Genomic DNA, 19,855 nt, shown 5'->3' on the forward strand with positions numbered 1-19,855 from the left:
ATTACCAGTAAAAGAATTCCAGAAGCCTACTTGATGAAAATATCTTTCATAAATAAAAGAAAAATCAAACTATGAAAAATGAGAGCATTTTCACCAGCAAACCTGAACTGCAAAGAAATATTAAAAATATTTCATCATGTTACAGAAAAATATACCTGATAGGAAATCAGGTCTAAATGAAAGCTTAATAACACTCAGGAATAGAACTAAATATAAAGGACTAATTTGTTTTTCTTGATTTAATGTAAAAACAATCACTAAAGCAGATATGATAAAGTATTCTGGGCTTATAACATACATAGAAATAAATGACAGCAATAATGAAAAAGACAAGAAGGGTTAAATAAAATCACCCTGTTGTAAGGCACTTAGGGTATTATGTAAAGTGGTATAATATTAATTCAAAGAAGAGAGTAAGTAAACGATATGTAATATAATTAGTGAAGCAAATGTTAAAATCTACAGTACATCAATAAAAATGGCAGTTAGAATGTCTGAAAATTAATAGTAACACTGATAAAGATGGTCAAAATCAACATTTTTCAGGATGCTGGATATTAATCAAAGGCTTGCAGTACAATCCACAAAGCATTTGTTCTAGGGAAAAAAAGCTAAATTTCAGTAAGAACAGTGAGCTCTGTTGCCTTTTAATAGACTTAGTTCCTGTGCCCATCCATTGAAGCCCACAGTAGCCTTGAAAACCAACAACCTACAATCTTGGTGAAAACCCACAATCTGCAACATCAGAAAGAGACACAAGAGTTGGTGCTCCTGGCAAAGCCTCAGTGCCAGAGAATTGTTGTTTACCTGTCCACTGATTCGCTGGAAGACACCACTTATGAGGCTATCTTTATTTGACTTTGTTTGGTGTTGGCTCAGTAAATAAGCCTTTTGCCTGTGGTGTGTATCAAGAACATTTAGAGACACTGCTTAAATTCACAGGTGCTTAAGGTGATGCATAATAGCAGTGACAAAATAGGGTCGCCAAAAACTTCTATAAGGAAAGCCATGGGGGCTTTGAAATGATTTTACATATTTCTGGGAATCTAAAGAGTGATATCTATACATGACACTCTACTAAACAACCATGAAATATGCATACTTCTCACAGGCACATGAAATTTTCTCCAAAATACACCATATATTAGGACACAAAACAATTCTCTTTAAATTAAAAAAAAAGCTTTAAATTCTATGAAACATCTTTGACCACAATGGAATGAAAGTGGAAGACAACAGTAATAGGATGATTGAAAAATTCACAAAAATGTGGAATTTTAAAAGGATATTCTTAATCAGCGGGTCCATAAAAATTATGAAAGAAATTACAAAATACTTTGAGGTGAATTAAAACCAAAACGTTTTTGGAATGCAGTAATAGCAATGCTGTAAGATAAATTTAAGGATGTAAATTCCTACTTTTAAAGGAAGATAGTTCTCTTTGGATATGACACAAAAGCACAGGTAACAACAGAAAAAATAGATAAATTGAGTTATATCAAAATTCAAAAGTTCTGTGCTTCAAAGAACACAATCAACAGAAGGCAAGTCCCTGAAAGGGACAAAGTGTTTGCAAAATTACACACTGATAAGGGTTTAATATGCAAAAAATATAAAGGACTCTTACCACTGGACAATTACAATAAACAGCCTATGTATGCATGTATGCATGTATGTATATATACATACATACATAAATACCTATATACATGTGTGTATGTATATATGCATATATGTGTATATATATATACACACACGCACAATTATATACGGGCAAAGGACTTGAGTAGACATTTCTGCAGAGAAGAAATACAGATGGTCAATAAGCATGTATAAAAAATGCTGAACATCATCAATCATTAGGAAAATTAAAATTAAAATCACAAAGAGCATCTCACATCTGTTAGAATAGTTACCATTAAATGAAGAGAAATTAAAAATTTTGGTGAGGATGTGGAGAAACTGGAATCCTTGTACAATACTGGTTGGAATTTAAAATTATTCAGCCCCTGAAGAGAATAGTGTAGCAGTTATGCAAAAAGTTGAACACAGAATTACTATGTAAGTTATTAACTATACACCTAGGAATGTACTAAAAGAATTTAAAACAAGTGTTTAAAAAACTTGTACACAACTGTTCATATGATTAATGTGGTAAGTTCTACAACAGAATACTTTAACCCCATGAAGAGGAATGAAGTAGTGATTCATGGTATAGGAATGGACCTAGAAAACAACGTTAAATGAAATAAGCCAGACACCAAAAAAACCCCTTTGTTTCCATGTATATAAATGTCCAGGAAAGGCCAATCCATAGAGATAGAAATCAGATGCATTTTTCCCTGGGAATAGGAGCAGAGAGGAATGGAGAGTAACTGCTTAATGGCTACAGGATTTCTTTTTACAGGTTTGAGAATTAGATATTATTGTAGATTTTTCCATATTGTAGATGTACTTGAAGCCACTGAATAGTGTACTTCAAAATTATTGAAATGTCAAATTTTATATAATTGAATTTTACCTCAAAAGTAAAAGGAAATATTGAGTTTCCTTGTGACCCAGCAATGTCATATTTCAGTATACATTTAGGAGAAATGAAAACTAAATAACATTCAAACAAAAGCTTGTTCACAAATAATCCTCCAAATGAGATTATTCAGCACAGACAAGAAGTAGAAACAACCAATATCCACCAAGTGACAAATGGTTGAACAAAATATGCTATATCCATCTGGTGGATTATCATTTAGTCCTTGAAAGGAAATACTGATTTGTACCACTACATGAATGAACCTTGAAAATGTTATCCTATCTTAAACAATGCAGTAACAAAAACCATATACTGTATGATCCAATTTATAGGAAATGATCAGAATAACAAATCTATAGGTATAGTAATTAACTGCACTTAGGGCAAAAAGTTTGGGGTAAATGGTGAATGACTACTAACATGTGTTGGGTTTCTTCTTGGGGTAATACAAATGTTCCAAAAGTAGATAGTGGCAATAATTACACAACTCTGTGAATATTCCAAACATACTAAAACCTCTGAATTGTGTATTTTAAAAAGGTGAATTTTACGGTTTTCAGTTATATCTCAATTTAATCATATACTATAAAAATCTACAACACTAATAACTAAGAAAAGGGAACAAATGAGTTCTAAATACTCTATACAAAAGAAATCAAGAAAACAAGAAACCAAGTGCAGATGGGAGAAATAGAGAACACATCTTAGGATGGTAGAATAGACTCAATAGTGTCAATAATTACAATCAAAGAAAACAAATAAATGCTGCAGCTGACAAGCAGAAATTGTCATAAAAGATATAAAGGAAGACTCAACTATGTGCATATTATAAGTGATTCCATTCCAAATAAAAATTTTGGTTTTCAACTTTCTGTGTGTGCATGAGATTAAGTCTATGTGGCTGGAAATGCTGCCATGCAAAAGCATAAACTACTTAATGAAAAACAAGCCAACTCTCGACACCCTACCAGCATTTTCAAGAAATATTCCTGCTTAGTATTTTGAGTTTCTCATTTTGGATAAATAAATACTATCTGATAAGAAAATAATTTTCATAAATACCTCTGGAAATTCAACATGTGTTCGGATTGTATACAGGTGCTCTATCAGCTTAAAAATATCACTAAAGCACCAAATTAGCAATGTTGCAATGTTTCATATTAAGATAGCAATACCAGAATAAGAACCTGATGGGAAGAGTATTATCTTTCTGCTTAGCTAGAGCCCATTTCCATCTGTAAAGGGAACTTATCTTTCAAATACTTTTGCTTGTAGAAAATTTTCATTCAGCCATCTCATTCTTCACTTAGCAGAGATCATTGTTGGATGTTGGATCATTCAGGAATTTTTTTATCATGTTAAATTCTAGCAATGGATACTGCTGAAGACAATAGTAAATCTCTGTTTTCCAGCAAACAAGAATTTGAGCTGATAGCTTAGTAGTCAATGTCATATGAAAAATGAATCATGAATGAGATTTCATATTACACTGCTTCTCCTTAGAGTGTGAGAAATTGATTATTACTGAAAAAACACATAAAGACTATCTGAAGACTGAGAAACTAGAGGTGCCGTTTGGACTTAGAGTTAAGCAAATGGATATTGCACCCTCAGCCTACCCTTGGGGGCCTAGTATTAACTTGTGATTTCTCTTTGTTTTCAGCAACAAAGGTTATAAGGCAAAGCCTTGGTTTTATGGTGGAATGCTCTTACTGTGCACATTTCATAAAATCAGCTCATCCAGTTTCTAAGTTTCTGCCATACAGGAAATTATATCCCAATTTGCCCATGGACAATTATGTGTCTTGACTATATTCTGTCAAAACCCAAATGTGTGTGTGTGGGGGGGTCCTCCCATTAAATACGATTTTTCTGTGTCTTATTCAAATCCTTACTGCTAATCTTACTAAATAGGCAGCTAATATTGTTTTCTTAATGTTTCTCTGTGTCTAAACACACAATAGAAAAAGTAGAACAAAAAATCAAAGCACTGGGCAGCTTCCTATCAGAATATTTTAGAACTCCTTTAATTGGGGAATATATAGGCAAACTATTCAACTTTGCATCCTCAGTGCCTAGAACAGTGCCTGATAAATAAGTTTTTACAAAATCTGTATTTCTTAAGTTGATGTATGAATGAAAGGAAATATCTTCACTACAAAAATATTCAACGTTATGACAGCTGTCCTCACAGATTTTCTTCACAGTTTCAAGCATGTGTGTGTCCATGTGTTTGATTTTATAGACAAAACCACAACTTCAAACCCATTTACTACAGTTCTTCTGTTCAAAGGCGACAGGGTGAAACAGAACTGATAGTTTCTGTGCATCTACTTCTTTATCTCTGGGAAAGTGGGAAAGTGATAGTAATTTCTCCTGAAATCAAGCATGCAATGTCAGGATCATTTTCCACTCATTCCCAAATGTACAAAACATCTCAGTCTTCTGCCACTACTTTATCATTTCCCAAGCCTTTCTCCCTTTCATTACATCGACAGACTGTGTTCATGCTCTGGTTACCAAATTATTTGGTTCTCTCTGATTTTCGTCGCCTTTGTGCCTATACTACAGCATAATGAAATAACCAGCACTATAATCAGTTGATTTTGACTGCATTATATCTATCATCATGTTCTTTTGTTGTTTTCCTATTGTGCCAGAGGTTATTCAGTACCTACTTTCTACACTCACTATAAAAAAAAATTTAATACAAAACATGGAATGATGTGTATGTACATGTGTGTATTTGTGTGAATAGAAAATAACAAGGTCTACAACCTTGAGAAAATTACAATCTATAGGAGAAAATAGATATAAGTGCTAAAAAATACTTAAAGGAACATTTGCAAACTAGTCTCCTAAATATGCTTTGTATGTTAAGGAAAATGGAGTAAAAATTTTAAACACGCACAGACATATACACACTCTTCAGACTACTTAAAAACAGTCAATTTTGGGGCTGGCGCTGTGGCGCAGTGTGTTAAAGTGCTGGCATCCCATATGGGTGCTGGTTCTAGTCCGGCTGCTCCTCTTCTGATCTAGCTCTCTACTATGGCCTGGGGAAGCAGTAGAAGATGGCCCAAGTCCTAGGGCCCCTGCACCCATGTGGGAGACCCGGAGGAAGCTCCTGGATCTTGGTTTTGGATCGGCGCAGCTCCGGCCATTGTGGCCATATGGGGAGTGAACCAGTGGATGGAAAACCTCTCTCTGTGTCTCTACCTTTCTCTGTAACTCTTTCAAATAAATAAAATAAATCTTTAAAAAAAAAGTCAACTTTGATAGCAGGCTAATTTCATATCCTCTGCAAACAGCAATTCCCTCCTCCTAAGATCACATTCTTTCTTGATGCATTTCTTAAAATGCAAAGTAAATAGTCTATCATGCAGTAATTTTTGAATTTGGCTTGTCATTCATTTGATGGCAAGCATTTGAGAACTGATGTTGTTTTAATTCCCTCTGTATCCTCCTGAATCGTGAACTGCAGAACCTGGCTCAGTAAATACTTGCTTCAAAGCAGATCATCAATTACCAAAAAAGACCATCCCTAAATGTTACCTATATGTTAAGGGATCACAGAATAAAAATGTGATGAGCATTGATTCCTATCAGTTTAGGGAAGTTATTTGGTAAAGGTAAATTTGATCCATTTTTTAAGATTGTGAATTTGTGAAGCTGTTAGCTTAAGTTCTAATTTCCTCCCAATATCTAATCTCTCAAAACCTCTGAGACTAATATTTATTGAGGAGATATATATATATATAATTTTATTTACTCATATCAAGAGTGGACTAATATTCCATTCTCCATATACTTTTTGTTTTGCCTTACTTAAAGCTTTTCTATTTTTGCTTCATTTTCTTTAACAAAATGATGCACCCAAAATTCCTAATTGTCCTCTGCAAAAAATTAAAAAATAAAAATCAAGGCATCTGGACCCAGGTTGAACACTGTAGTACAAATCATACTGTAGTATAAATCAAGTGAAGTCATTTGTCAAATTAGTATTAGCACATATGAGATAGGAAGCATTTATTGTAACAATAACAACACAGTAAGGCCCAATTTTGATCTTGCCTATATTATAAATTTATTGGCAGTATGGTAGCACATGGGATATAAAAAGTATGATTTGAATTAGAGTCTTAGCACTGCTACCTTTTGGACATTGAATTCGTAAAATTATTGCCTTTATCTGGACTTCAAAGTCTTCATAATGAAAAATGAGACTATAATCATTACAACCTCACCAAATGTTTCTGAGAGAGAAATCAAAAAATGTATGAAAGATTTTTTGCAAATATACAGTGTCATACATAAGCAATGAATCATCCTTTACTTGGAAAGGCCCCTTGTACAGTGCTTACATTCATTGGAGAAATAGTACCCTTCAAATTTTCTCTGGATTTTTTTCATGCTCTTCTAATGAGGTACTTGATTCAGGGTGACAACACGCTACAGCAAAGCAGTTGATAACATCTGAGTAATGTTCTACTCCCTCTACATACATCTCCCTCCACCTGTGTGCTTCAGTCCATAGTCTGTACCTTTGAAATCATGATTAACTATATGCTTAGCTTTATACTGAGGTTCTTGGCTGGGCTTTCATTGACAGGAAAAAAAAAAAAAACCCAAGGCTTCTAAATCATACCTGTTTGTGTAAAGGAATGTCTGTTCACACTCACATTGTTTTCTGTCCATCGCATACAATGAAGCTAACCTAATTATAAGTTATTTCTTAAAAAAACTATTTTGAAATTTAAAAAGATTTTAAAATCTAATATTGGAAAAAATAGAATGTTAATTTTGTAAACATTCATATATTATCTGTCCCTGTTCTGAATTCCTGTAGCATATAATATGTACCAATCTAACATTCTATTGTAAGGTTTTCATGATTGTTTAATTACTTTATGTTAGTCATCATTGTTGGAAAGGGGACTCAAGTGAATAGCTGTGCTTTTTGAACAAGGCAGGTTCTGTTTTCAATTTCAGCACACATAGAATGTGGAAATTTGTCCAGCATAGTGTTACCTATTTTTAAATGCCTTTAGGAAACAAAAAAATTCTCAGAGTCTACAAACTAGGTCCCATCACTATTACTTTATTCCCAGTTATTTCACACATTTATATTACCTGTATGACTCCTAGAGAAATTATAGTTTTGGATTTCTTAAATAAATCACATTTTAAGTTCTTTCCAGTTCAAACATTCCATAATAGTCATATAATGGAACTTAATCTAGATCTTGAGAACTATGTAATTTCAGGGATGTCTGATATTACCAATATGTTCATCTGAATCAATTATGAAACCATACACTACAAGCACTTTTGAATGATAGATCAAACATTTTAAAAACTTACAGATGTTATAAGAAACAAAAATGAAATGATGTATGCTATATGAAGAATGACAAGAAGGAGGAGGAGGAGGTATGAGAGGGGGAAACAGAGAGGGAGGAGGAGGAGAAGCAAGAGAGTGGAAAGCCAGGAAAAGTTGATGGTAGAAAATTAAGAGATTAGTGTATGGTCAAGTTATTTTGGTATAAAAATCATGTAAAGAAAGGATTCAAGACCTTGGGACTTTGCATGTTGGAAGTTAGAATTCCGTTTCCTACTTGAAGATAGAACAAAGCTTAGTTAAATGGACAACTCAATAGAATCCACCAGTGGCCACAAGAGATAATAAGGGAGTTTATTGCTTTAAATTAAAAGAAATAAAATTTCTTAAAATTCTTTCTTAAAATTTGGTACCTTTGTCTCAGGGTATACTTCAGGTTATAGTGAAATGACAGTAGTTTCTGGTACAGACATCCAAAAAATTGACTTAAATTTGATCCAGTGACAGTATAGGAGTATGTAATAAATATGAATGTGAAACCTCTCATGAGCAAGAAGACAGAGGATTATCATAGGAAGAAAAGAGACCCATTTAAGAGAAGTTACATTTTTCAAATTACAAAGTATATAATATCATCATAAATTCTTTATTGTGATTCTCTTGTTTCTGGTATCTGTTCAGAATCTTAGACAAAAGAATAACAATTTAAGTAAAGTTTATAAAATAATCATTTTAAATGGCTAACTACCTAAAAAAAGGATCAAAATTTTAAGAAAAACTGTACAGTTCAATTTAAAAAAATAGATGGATCTGACCAAGTCAAGAGTAAGTATCTATAAAGGAAAATGTACTCTTTGATTCGAAAAACCTCAGTAGTAGGGACAAGGCTGAATAGTGAATTAGATATAGAATGCAACATAGCATAATAGGGGTACACACTGTATGAAAGCAATGTTCAAGAGACAAGAACAGAATGAGAAAGTCTAATGTACCTCTTGTAGGATTTTAAAAATTATTTATTGATTTCAAAGGCAGAGTGAATAGAGAGAGACAGAGAGAGAGAAAAAGCTTCCATTTGTTCATTCTTCAAATCCAGAAACCAAGAACTCCATTCTGGTCTCCCTTGTCAGTAACAAGGGCCCAAGCACTTGGGCTATCCTTCCAGTTCCTTTCCAGGAGCATCAGTAGGGAGCTGGATCCAAAATGGAGCATCTGGGACTCGAACTGGCACCCATATGGGATGCCAGAGATGTAAATGGTGGCTTAACTCACTGTACTACATTCCAGCCTCTTTTGTAGGAGAGTTTGAAGGAGAGAAGTGGCCAGCCTTGTGGTGTGGTGGATTAAGCCACTGCTTGCAATGCCAGCAACCTATATATGTACTGGTTCAACTCCTGGCTGCTCTACTTCCAATCCAGCTCCCTACTGATGCACCTGGGAAAGTAGCAGAAGATGACTCAAATGATTGGGTCCCTAGCACACATGTGGGAGACCCAGAAGGGGTTCCAGGATCCTGGTTTCAACCTGGTCCAGCCATGGCCATTGTGGTCATTTGGGGAGTGAGCCAGCAGATGGAAAATCTCTTTCTCTCTCTCTCTCTCTTTTCCTCTCTTCTCTCTCTCTCTTACTTCCTTTCAAATAAATAAATACATCTGTAAAAAAATTAAAAATGATGATGAGCAAAAAGGGATGGGGTAGAAGAAATATTCAAAGATATGAAAAATGATGTTCATAATGACAAAATACATGCAACCTCAGACTCAGTAAACACAGAGCACCATACACCGTTGTGTTGCAACAAAATTATTAAAAAGGGAAAAGAAATAATTTTTAAATCAAGGGAAAACACATATTTCTTACAAAGCACTGAAAAGTCATCTGACCATAGCCTTACTACTGTATATATTCCAAAATATTTATGATGTTACCAAAATATTGTGGGAAAATGAAGAACTTCTATGATTCATATCAGTAACTCTTTATAGTACATCAGCTACAGGGCTCTGATTCTCAGCAGGAGGCACAGAAAAAAAAATTACATTTCTATTTGGTGACATGACAACAGATCAACCAGAGGGTTTTTTTAAAATACATACTGATTTCACTTTAAGCCATAGAATGTAGTTGGTTATAATGAATTCTTAAACCACAATGTATAGCTTTCATTTTCACTCTGAATCAAAACAAATCACAGTAGTCATGAAAGAGGATACCACCATTCTGTGTCACAAACGTGTTCTAAACTACAAAAAAGGAAATAGGGGTGGGTGTTATAGTGCTATGTTTGTGTTAAGCCCTTCCTTGGGCCACTTGCATCTCCTATCAGAGTACCAGTTTCAGTCCCCCAGTTCCTCTGCTTCTGGTACAGCTTCCTGTTATTGTGCCTGGGAAGACAGTAGATGAAGGCTCAATTACTTGGGTTCCTGCCACACATTTAGGAGACTTGAATGTAATTTCTGGATCCCAGCTTCAGCCTGGCCATTACCTGGCTGTTGTGGCCATTTGAAGAATAAACCAGTGGATGGAGGATCTCTTCCTCTCTCTTATTCACTCTGTTTTTCACATAAATAATGAAATGAATCATTAAAACAAATGAAATAAGCATTATATAAGTACAATATTACATAGAAATGTGACTTGACAATGACTTTTGAGGAACATTTACATAAAAGTCCAGTCTGTACTTTAATAATTCAGTACAGAGTTATACTGAAGAAACAACATATTGTTTTTCTTAAGATGTATTTATTTTACTATCTTGTAGCCACTAGTGGAGAATGAGAACAAACAGCATGCTTTTTAAGTTGAGAAATTCAACAAGAAGTTTAGAACATTTTCTTGATTGATTTATTTTCCCTTGTCCTTTACAATTACAAAGGCTTATAGTTCTGAATTAGAGTATATTGATCATCGAAGTAGTTCTATTCAGCAGCTGTATTTACATGAGTTAAATGCCAAACAGTATTTTCATTAATGTCTGCATAGGCTCAGCTATCTAAGTTACAAATGTACTTTCACTTGTTAAGGTGTTTACATCAATGATCAAAGAGGAAAAGAAAAGTTAGGTTTTTGTTTGCTTCTTAAACACACATCATACATAACTCCAGATAATAAAAAATAATTTTGAATGTACTTAAGTTTACTATCCTTTCAAACTTTGGGACATTCTTTCATGGAAACTATTAATTCTAGAAGACTAGCAAAAATGCACTGGACACAAATGGATGATGAGTGATAAAAAATAAAAATGCATAGGCAGTGATTCATCATAGATTCACTTCTAGAAAGTAAGTGAAGTCCATATATAGAACAGCCCATGAATAAATCTTATTAATGGCAGAGTTCAAGCATCCTGTATAACATTTAGAGTAATTTATTTATGAAAAGAGGTTTTTAAGAATATATTATGGGGGCCGGCACTGTGGCAAAGCAGGTAAGGCAACTGTTTGCAGTATCAGCATCCTATATGGGCGCCAGTTCAAGTCCCAGCTGCTCGACTTCCAATCCAGCTCTCTGTTATGGCCTGGGAAAGCAGTGGAAGATGGCCCAAGTCCTTGGGCCCCTGCACCTACTTGGGGGACCCGGAAGAAGCTCTCGGCTCCTGGCTTCGGATCAGCTCAGCTCTGGCCTTTGCAGCCATTTGAGGAGTGAACCAGTGGGTGGAAGACCTCTTTCTCTCTCTCTCTCTGCCTCTGCCTTTCTATAACTCTGCCTTTCAAATAAATGAATAAAGCTTTAAATATATATATATATTATAAATGTGATTCTTCAATTTCTCTTTGCAGTTCCACCTTTTCAATTTATTTTGAAGCTCTGATAAAAATATCAATATTCTAAATGATAGCAGACTGCTTTATGCATAATACTTAAAATTTATTCTATTTTATTGTTTTAATTGTACATTGTAATCAGTTGGATTTGTGTTATAAATGTTTATTTCTTTACTTTTAAACTTTATGATACTTTTTGCTTTCAGGGGAGTTCTACTTTTGGTATGAATGAGTGAGAGTTTAATTAATTGATCCTCCTACACATTCCATAAAAATACATAAAAACAAATACCAGATATTTTTTCAGCCAGAGAAAATGTAGGTAGATTTTTCTGGGCAGTGGAAAGATGTAGCAAGTGGGACCAAATGGAATAATACCCCTTCTTTGCAATATTGTCCTGAGGACAGCCAGGATCATTTTGTTTGGTGTTATGGGGTAAAAGCTACAGAGTTCCATGATGTTACATCTTTACAGTCAAACACACTCATCCCCCATTCTGAACCCACAGTAACCACTGGTTTGCCCTCAATCTCCATGATTTTGTGATTTCAAGAATGCTGTGCAAATGGACTAGTGTTTTCACGCAGCTAGTGTCTTTGTGGTTCTTTCAAAATCTTGAATGCATCAATAATTACACTCAATCTTGTATTTCTTTGTTGATCAGCATCCATGATATGATGCACCTTAGTTTGTTCACAAATTCACCAACGTAAGGAAATCTATTTTTCTCATTTTTGACTGATATGAACAAACCTGCTATGAATATTCATGTAAAATACTTTGTAAGAATTTAAATTTCTATTTCTCTGGAATAAAAAGACAAGAATAGAATTGCTGTATAATATAGTAATTTCCATTTTAGTTTTGAAATGAACTTTCAAACTGTTTTTCAGAGTGTGCCATTTTGCATACCCATCAATAATGCATGAGTAATCTAGTTTCTCCACATCTTCACTAGTGTTTGGTACTATTACTTTCTTTTGTAGCTATTCTTGATAAATGTGTAGGTATGCCATTGCCATGTCAATTTGCCTTTTACTGGTGGCCATTACCATTGAACGCATTTTTTTAAAATTTTTATTTCTTTTCTTTTTTTAACTTTTATTTAATGAATATAATTTCCAAAGTACAGCTTATGGATTACAATGGCTCCCCCCCCATAACTTCGCTCCCACCCCTCGCTCTCTTTCCCCTTCCATTCACATCAAGATTCATTTTCAATTCTCTTTATATACAGAAGATCAGTTTAGTATATATTAAGTAAAGATTTCAACAGTTTGCATCCACACAGAAACACAAAGTGAAAAATACTGTTTCAGTACTAGTTATAGCATTAAATCACAATGTACAGCACATTAAGGACAGAGATCCTACATGAGGAGTAAGTGCACAGTGACTCCTGTTGTTGACTTAACAAATTGACACTCTTGTTTATGGTGTCAGTAATCACCCTAGGCTCTTATCATGAGTTCCCAAGGCTATGGAAGCCTTTTGAGTTCGCCGACTCTGGTCATATTTGGACAAGGTCATAGAACGTATTGTTATACGGTTATTTACCATCTGTATATTCTGTTTAGTGAAATATCTATTTATATCACTTGTCCATTTTTTATTGTACATTTTATAATTCGTTTTCTTGTTAAGTTTGAAAGTTGTTTACATATTCTAGACATGAGTTTTTTGTCAGATATGTGTAGGTGACTTCAAAAGTTCATGGGAAATGGATTTAATGCATGAGTTTATTTTTGTAAAAAACAATTTTAAAATCTGTACATTGCTTTCTGATAATATATACTTTCTATGTATTATGAAGAAAATTTGGCACTAAAATAAACTCATAATATTAATTTCATTTTCTATAAACTCTTTGAAGAACACTTGAGCATTCTTCCAAGTCTGTAGCTTGTCTTTTCATCATATTAACAGCATCACAGAGAAAAAAAAGTTTTAATTTTGATGATGTCCAATTTACCACATTTTCTTTCAAGGATCATGTTTTTGGTGCCTAGTGAAAGAAGTATTAACCTAGTCCTAAATTCTAAAAAAAATTTCTCAGTTTTCCTCCAAAGTTTTAATATTTTGCTCTTATGTATATCTATCTACATATAATTTTTTATGGTGAACAAATTTCATGTATTTCATATATACAGATTTAGGAATATAATGATACTTCCCACCAAACCTTCCTTCCCACCCATACTCACAGGTTTCCTCTTCCTTCCTCTCTTATTCCCTCTTTTAATTTTTACAATGATCTACTTTGTATATTAGTTACCACAAGTCAGGGAAAACATATATTTGTCTTTTTGAGAGCGGCTTATTTCACTAAACATAATGGTTTCCAGTTGCATCCATTTTGTTGCAGATGACAGGATATCATTGTTTTTTATGGCTGAGTAGCATTCCATACTGTGTGTGTGTGTGTGTGTGTGTGTGTGTGTATATATATATATATATCCACAATGTAGTTTTCCACTCTTCAGTTGACAGACATCTGGGTTGATTCCATATCTTAGCTATTGTGAGTAGAGCTGCTATAAATATGGGAGTACAGATAACTCTTCCATATGCTGATTTCATTTTGTTTGAATAAACTCCCAGATATGGAATGGCTGGGTCATATGGTATTTATTTTCAGATTTCTGAGGAAGCTCCATATTGTCTTCCATAATGGTTGTGTTAGTTTACATTCCTACCAACAGTGTATTAGGGCATCATTTCCCCCACATCCTCACCAACATTTGTTTTTTTTTTTTTTTTATTTTTGCATGGTAACCATTCTAATTAGGTTGAGGTGAAACATTGTGGTTTTTATTTGCATTTCCCTGATGGTTAGTGATCCTGAGCATTTTTTCATGTGTATGTTGGCTATTCATATTTCATTCTTTCTGGAGACCACCATAATTAGTGAAATAAACCAGTCCCCAAAAGACAGATATCAAATGTTTACTCTGTTCTGAAGAAACTAATACCTGAAATGTAATGTATTGGAGTGAAATGAGCATTTTGAAAATTGATGATTGTTTACAGCCCTTGTCTCTAATGTTGAGGGACATTCTTTTCTTTCTTCATATCATTTGTTGCACTCTTTACTTAGTGTTGGGTTAACCTTATGAGTATAAAGTAAACTGAATATATATCTTTGTAAAAATTAAGAGTGGGAATAGGAGAGGAAGGAGGAAGAAGGGTTGGAGCATGGGTGGGATGGAGGGCAGTGTGAGAAGTATCACTATGTTCCAAAATCTGTATATATGAAATACATGAAACTTGTATACCTTAAATAAAATTTAAAAAAAAAAGTAATGCCTGTTCATGCCCTTAGCCCATTTCTTAACTGGATTGCTTGTTTTGTTGTTGTTGAGATTTTGAGTTACTTATATGTCCTGGATATTAATCCTTTATCAGGTGTATAGTTTTCCAATATTTTCTCCAATTCTGTTGGTAGCCTCTTTGTTTAGTGTTTCTTTTGCTGCAAGAAGTTTTTTTAGCTTGATGTAATCTCATTAGTCTTATTTTTGCCTTTATTGCCTGTGGTTCTGGGGTCTTAACCAAGAAGTCTTTATCTATGCCAATATCTTGCAGTGTTTCCCCCATGTTTTCCTCTTGTAATTTGATGGTCTCCAGTCTTACATTTAGATCCCTTCTTCATTGTAAATTGAATGAATTTTTGTATAGGGTGTAAGGTGAGTTTCTTAATTCTGGATGTATGAACAGACTATCCTTTCTCAAGGGAATGATTTTTAGCTTGTTTGTCAGATTTAGTTGGTTGTAGATGTGTGGGTTAATTTCTGGAGTCGCTAATCTGTTCCACTGGTTGGCATGTCTATTCTTGTGTCAATACCAAGCTGTTTTTATTATAACTGCTGTGTAATATGCCTTAAAATCAGGTATTGTGATGCCTCCAGATTTATTCTTATTGCTTAGGATGCTATAGCTATTAGGAGTCTCTTGTGATTCCATATGAATTTTAGAGTAATTTTTTTCCAAATCTGAGAATGTGTTTGATATTTCGATTGTGATCACATTGAATCTATAAATTGATTTGGGTAGTATGGACACTTAAATGATATTAACTCTTCCAATCAATGAACATAGAAAATTTTCCCATTTTTGTGTATATTCTTCTATTTCTTTAATATTTAGTAATTTCATTGTAGAGACCTTTCACGTCCTTGGTTAAATTTATGCCAAGGTATTTAAATTCTCTTGTATCCATTGTGAAGGAGACTGATCTTACAAGTTCTTTCACAGCCATGGCATTGTTTATATATACATAGGCTACTGCTTTTTGCATGTTTAATTTATATCTTGCAACTCTGCCCAACTCTCTTATGAATTCCAATAAATTCTTAGTGGAGTCTTTTGGTTTCCTTATGTGTAGGATCATATCATCTGCAAATAGGGTTAATTTGACTTCCTCATTTCACATTTTTATCCCTTTGATTTCTTTTTAAAAATTTTTAAATATTTATTTGACAAGGTTACAGACAGAGAGGGAGAGAGAGTGAGGGAAGGAGAAGGAGAGAGGGAGGGGGGGGAGGGAGAGAGGGGGAGAGGGGGAGGGGGGAGAAGGAGAGGGGGGAGAGGGAGAGATCTTCCATTTGATGGTCCACTCCCCAAATCGTTGCAATGGCCAGGGCTGGGCCAGACTGAAGTCAGGAGCCAGGAGCCTTATCCAGGTCTCCCATGGGGTATAGGGGCCCAATCACTTAGGCCATCCTCTGTTGCTTTCCTAGGCACATTAGCAAGCAGTTGGATCAGAAGTGGAGCAGACAGGATGCAAACCAGTGCCCATATCGGATACCAGTGTTGCAGGTGGCAGCTTTATCCACTATGCCACAATGGTGCCCACTGCTCCCCCTGGTATTTCTTTTTCTTGTCTAATAGTTCTGGCTAAAACTTTCAGAAAGTCTACATTAAAATGCTTAAGCTGTATAGCATACAGTACTATTTTTTTTTTTTTTTTTTGACAGGCAGAGTGGACAGTGAGAGAGAGAGACAGGGAGAAGGTCTTCCTTTACCATTGGTTCACCCTCCAATGGCCGCTGCGGCCCGTGTGCTGCGGCTGGTGCACCGCGCTGATCCGAAGCCAGGAGCCAGGTGCTTCTCCTGGTCTCCCATGTGGGTGCAGGGCCCAAGGACTTGGGCCATCCTCCACTGCACTCCCAGGCCACAGCAGATAGCTGGCCTGGAAGAGGGACAACTGGGACAGAACCGGCACTCCAACTGGGACTAGAACCCGGTGTGCCGGCACTGCTGGCGGAAGATTAGCCTAGTGAGCCGCAGTGCCGGCTGAGCATACTCTTTCAGCAAAGAGTTTTATCTCATATTTTCTTTACCCTTTCATCCATCAATGGACACTTAGGTTGATTTCATTTTTTACCTATTGTGAATAGCATGCATGAATATGGAAAAGTGGATGTCTTTTTGTCATACTGATTTAAATTGAAAAGCAGGAGTTTTTTTGGTTTGATGCAATCTCCTTTATGGTTGTTGCCTGTGCTTTTAAGGTCATATCCAAAAATTCATTGCCCAGACCAATGTCAAGAATCTTTTTCTGTTTTCTTATAAGAGCTTAACTCTTATGATGGTATTTTTTATTCATGGATGTTTGAGTTTGTTTTCACGAGGAAACATAAGCTGGAAATGCCTATTTTGCCATCTTGCTCATTCCACTCTCCCCTACTTTGATTTTTTTCCTTTATTCTGTTTATGTGATGGATTATGTTAATTGATTTTGAATGTTAAACCAGCCTCGCATACATTGAATAAATCCTACTAGGTCACAGTTTTTATTCTTTTCAAGCATCACTGGGTTTCATTTACTAATGCTTTAAGAGAATTTTTGCATCCAAGTTTATGAAATATAATTGTCCATAGTTTTTATACATTTTTGTGGTTTAGGTGTCATGAATGGTATTATTAGCCTTTCAAATGGATTAGAAAATGTTCATTCCCCCCTCTTTTATTTTCTTGAAGACATTGTGCAAACATAAATGTTAGTTCTTTTTTGAATATTTATTACAATTCTCCAGTGAAACCATGTGGACCTGGAAAATTTCTTTTGGGGAGTTTCTAATTACCAATTCAATTTTTAATGATAATAGGTCAATAGGTTTGTAAATTTGATATTGATTGCAATTTAAAGATTTGTGGGCCCAGAGTTTCAGGGTCAAAGCTGACTCCCAGTTCTTCTCTTTCAACTGGACAGAAGCCACTCTGTCCTTAGCCAAGAATTTCCTGGAAGGTGGACTGGCCATGCCCATCTCCAAGACTGCTTTAGTGCACACGGAGTGAATCAACTTGCTGCTGCAGATGAAGCACACAAGTAAATCATTGCAGATAAGCATACAAAGGCATTATAGATTGTGTGGTGTACATCTCCAAAGTTCAAGAGTCTTGTCCTTCTGGCATGGTCACCTGGTCAATGTCATCAGATAGTTCCCTGCCCAGGCCCTCAACTTTGCCTTCAAAAATAAAAAATAAATACAAGCAGATTTTCCTGGGTGGCACGGACAAAAAGACCTAATTTGGGTACAACTTAACAGGGAATCTGGCATCAGGTGAGGCCGCATCCTCACGTTTTGTGTAACCTCTAGATCTTGCACATAACAGTCTAACAGCAGATATGGGTAAAGCTGAAGCTGACATAGAATCCAAAGGCCTCAGTGACTGCCTGGTTAAGATTTACAAATATGGTGGGATTAAGAGTTCCTACCAAGGCTTTAATATGTCTGTGTAGGTTATCATCATCTACTGAGCTGCCTAATTCAATATTCATGACACTGAAAAAGGAAGGCTTCCAGATCCCAAGAATATTCACATCTTCATCTGGTAGATGACTGCAGTCTGTCAGTGCCACTGCTGGGCTGAACTCCTATCCATTTCACACTGTTCACAGCCCCCTTGATGATGCAGTCAGTGCACAATGGAACTGATATGCACACAGGCACTCTTGATTACTGAGGGAAGATTGTTCATGATGAAAACATAACTTTTTTCAAAGATGCATGGCCCAGTGTCCTCAGAGACAGAGGTGATGCTTTTGTGCTTGTCTTATGTGATGAAATCAAGAAGTTTCATAAGTTATTCCTAGGTTTGTTCCCCCTTGAACAGTATGCTGCATTTTATCTCTTGAGCATTACTGACAGACTTTTGGTTGTCTGTTTATCAATGGAAACTATGTACTAGTTGAAAATAAGAAGCAATAATATTCTTATGACCATGTTTTTCTTAAAGCCATTTCCATGGTGATGATGATGATGATGGGATTCAATTATAGTTTTATTTCAGTCACCCTGATAATTAATTTGAAGAAATAGACATATATGCAATACAAAAGGGTCTGTGAGTTTTGAGGGTATTGCTCCATTTCTTCTTTTTAATTGAATTGTAAACATAGTTATAATGTTCTCTAATTATCCTTGTAATTGTTGATATGTTGTAATATCTCTAATGATATTCTGTTTAATTCTTAACATTTATGATCTGTGTCTTCACTCTTTTCATTTTTGTGTGACTTACTAGAGTTTCATCAATTTTATTATTTTCAGGAGATAGTTTTTTGTTTTCTTTATTTCCTATTTTTACTGTTTTGAAAGATTTATTTTATTTAATTGAAAGAGTTACAGAGAGAGGTAGAGACATAGGGAGAGGTCTTTCGTCTGCTGGTTCACTCCCCAGATGGCTGCAACGTCCACAGCTGTGCCAATCCAAAGCCAGGAGCTAGGAGCCAGGAGCTTCTTCTGGGTCTGCCATGTGGGTGCAGGGGCATCTTCTACTGCTTTCCCAGGCCTTATCAGAGAGCTGGATTGGAAGAGGAGCAGCAGGGACTAGAATCGGCACCCATATGGGATGCCAGCGCTTCAGCCCAGGGCTTTAACCTGCTGCGCCACAGTGCCGGCCCCATATTTTTACTGTTTTTAAAAGTTATTTATTTATTTAAAATGAATTGAGAGAGAGAGAGAGAGAGAGAGAGAGAGAGAGTCTTCCATCTGCTGGTTCACTCCCTCAAATGCCTGCAAAAGTTGGGGCTGGGCCAAACAGAGTCAGAAGCCAGAAGGCAGGTAGTCCATTTAGGTCTCCCATGTGGCCAGTAGAAAACCAAGTTCTTGGGCCATCTTTTTTGTCATCCCACACACATTAGTAGGAAGCTATATTAGAAACAGAGTATCCAGGGCTCTAACAAACACTGTGATGTGGTATGTGGGCAT

At 35.4% G+C, this 19,855-nt stretch overlaps 1 pseudogene; it reads left to right on the forward strand.

Annotated features, from left to right (window-relative positions):
• The window catches only part of LOC100346491 (ADP/ATP translocase 2 pseudogene), a 150,568-nt pseudogene extending 131,735 nt beyond the window's left edge, over positions 1 to 18,833 (forward strand).
• Positions 18,834 to 19,855: the final 1,022 nt, after the last annotated feature.

Source organism: Oryctolagus cuniculus, chromosome X (assembly GCF_051225735.1).
Source record: "Oryctolagus cuniculus isolate XC-2025 breed Fujian yellow rabbit chromosome X, ASM5122573v1, whole genome shotgun sequence".
Lineage (NCBI taxonomy): Eukaryota > Metazoa > Chordata > Mammalia > Lagomorpha > Leporidae > Oryctolagus > Oryctolagus cuniculus.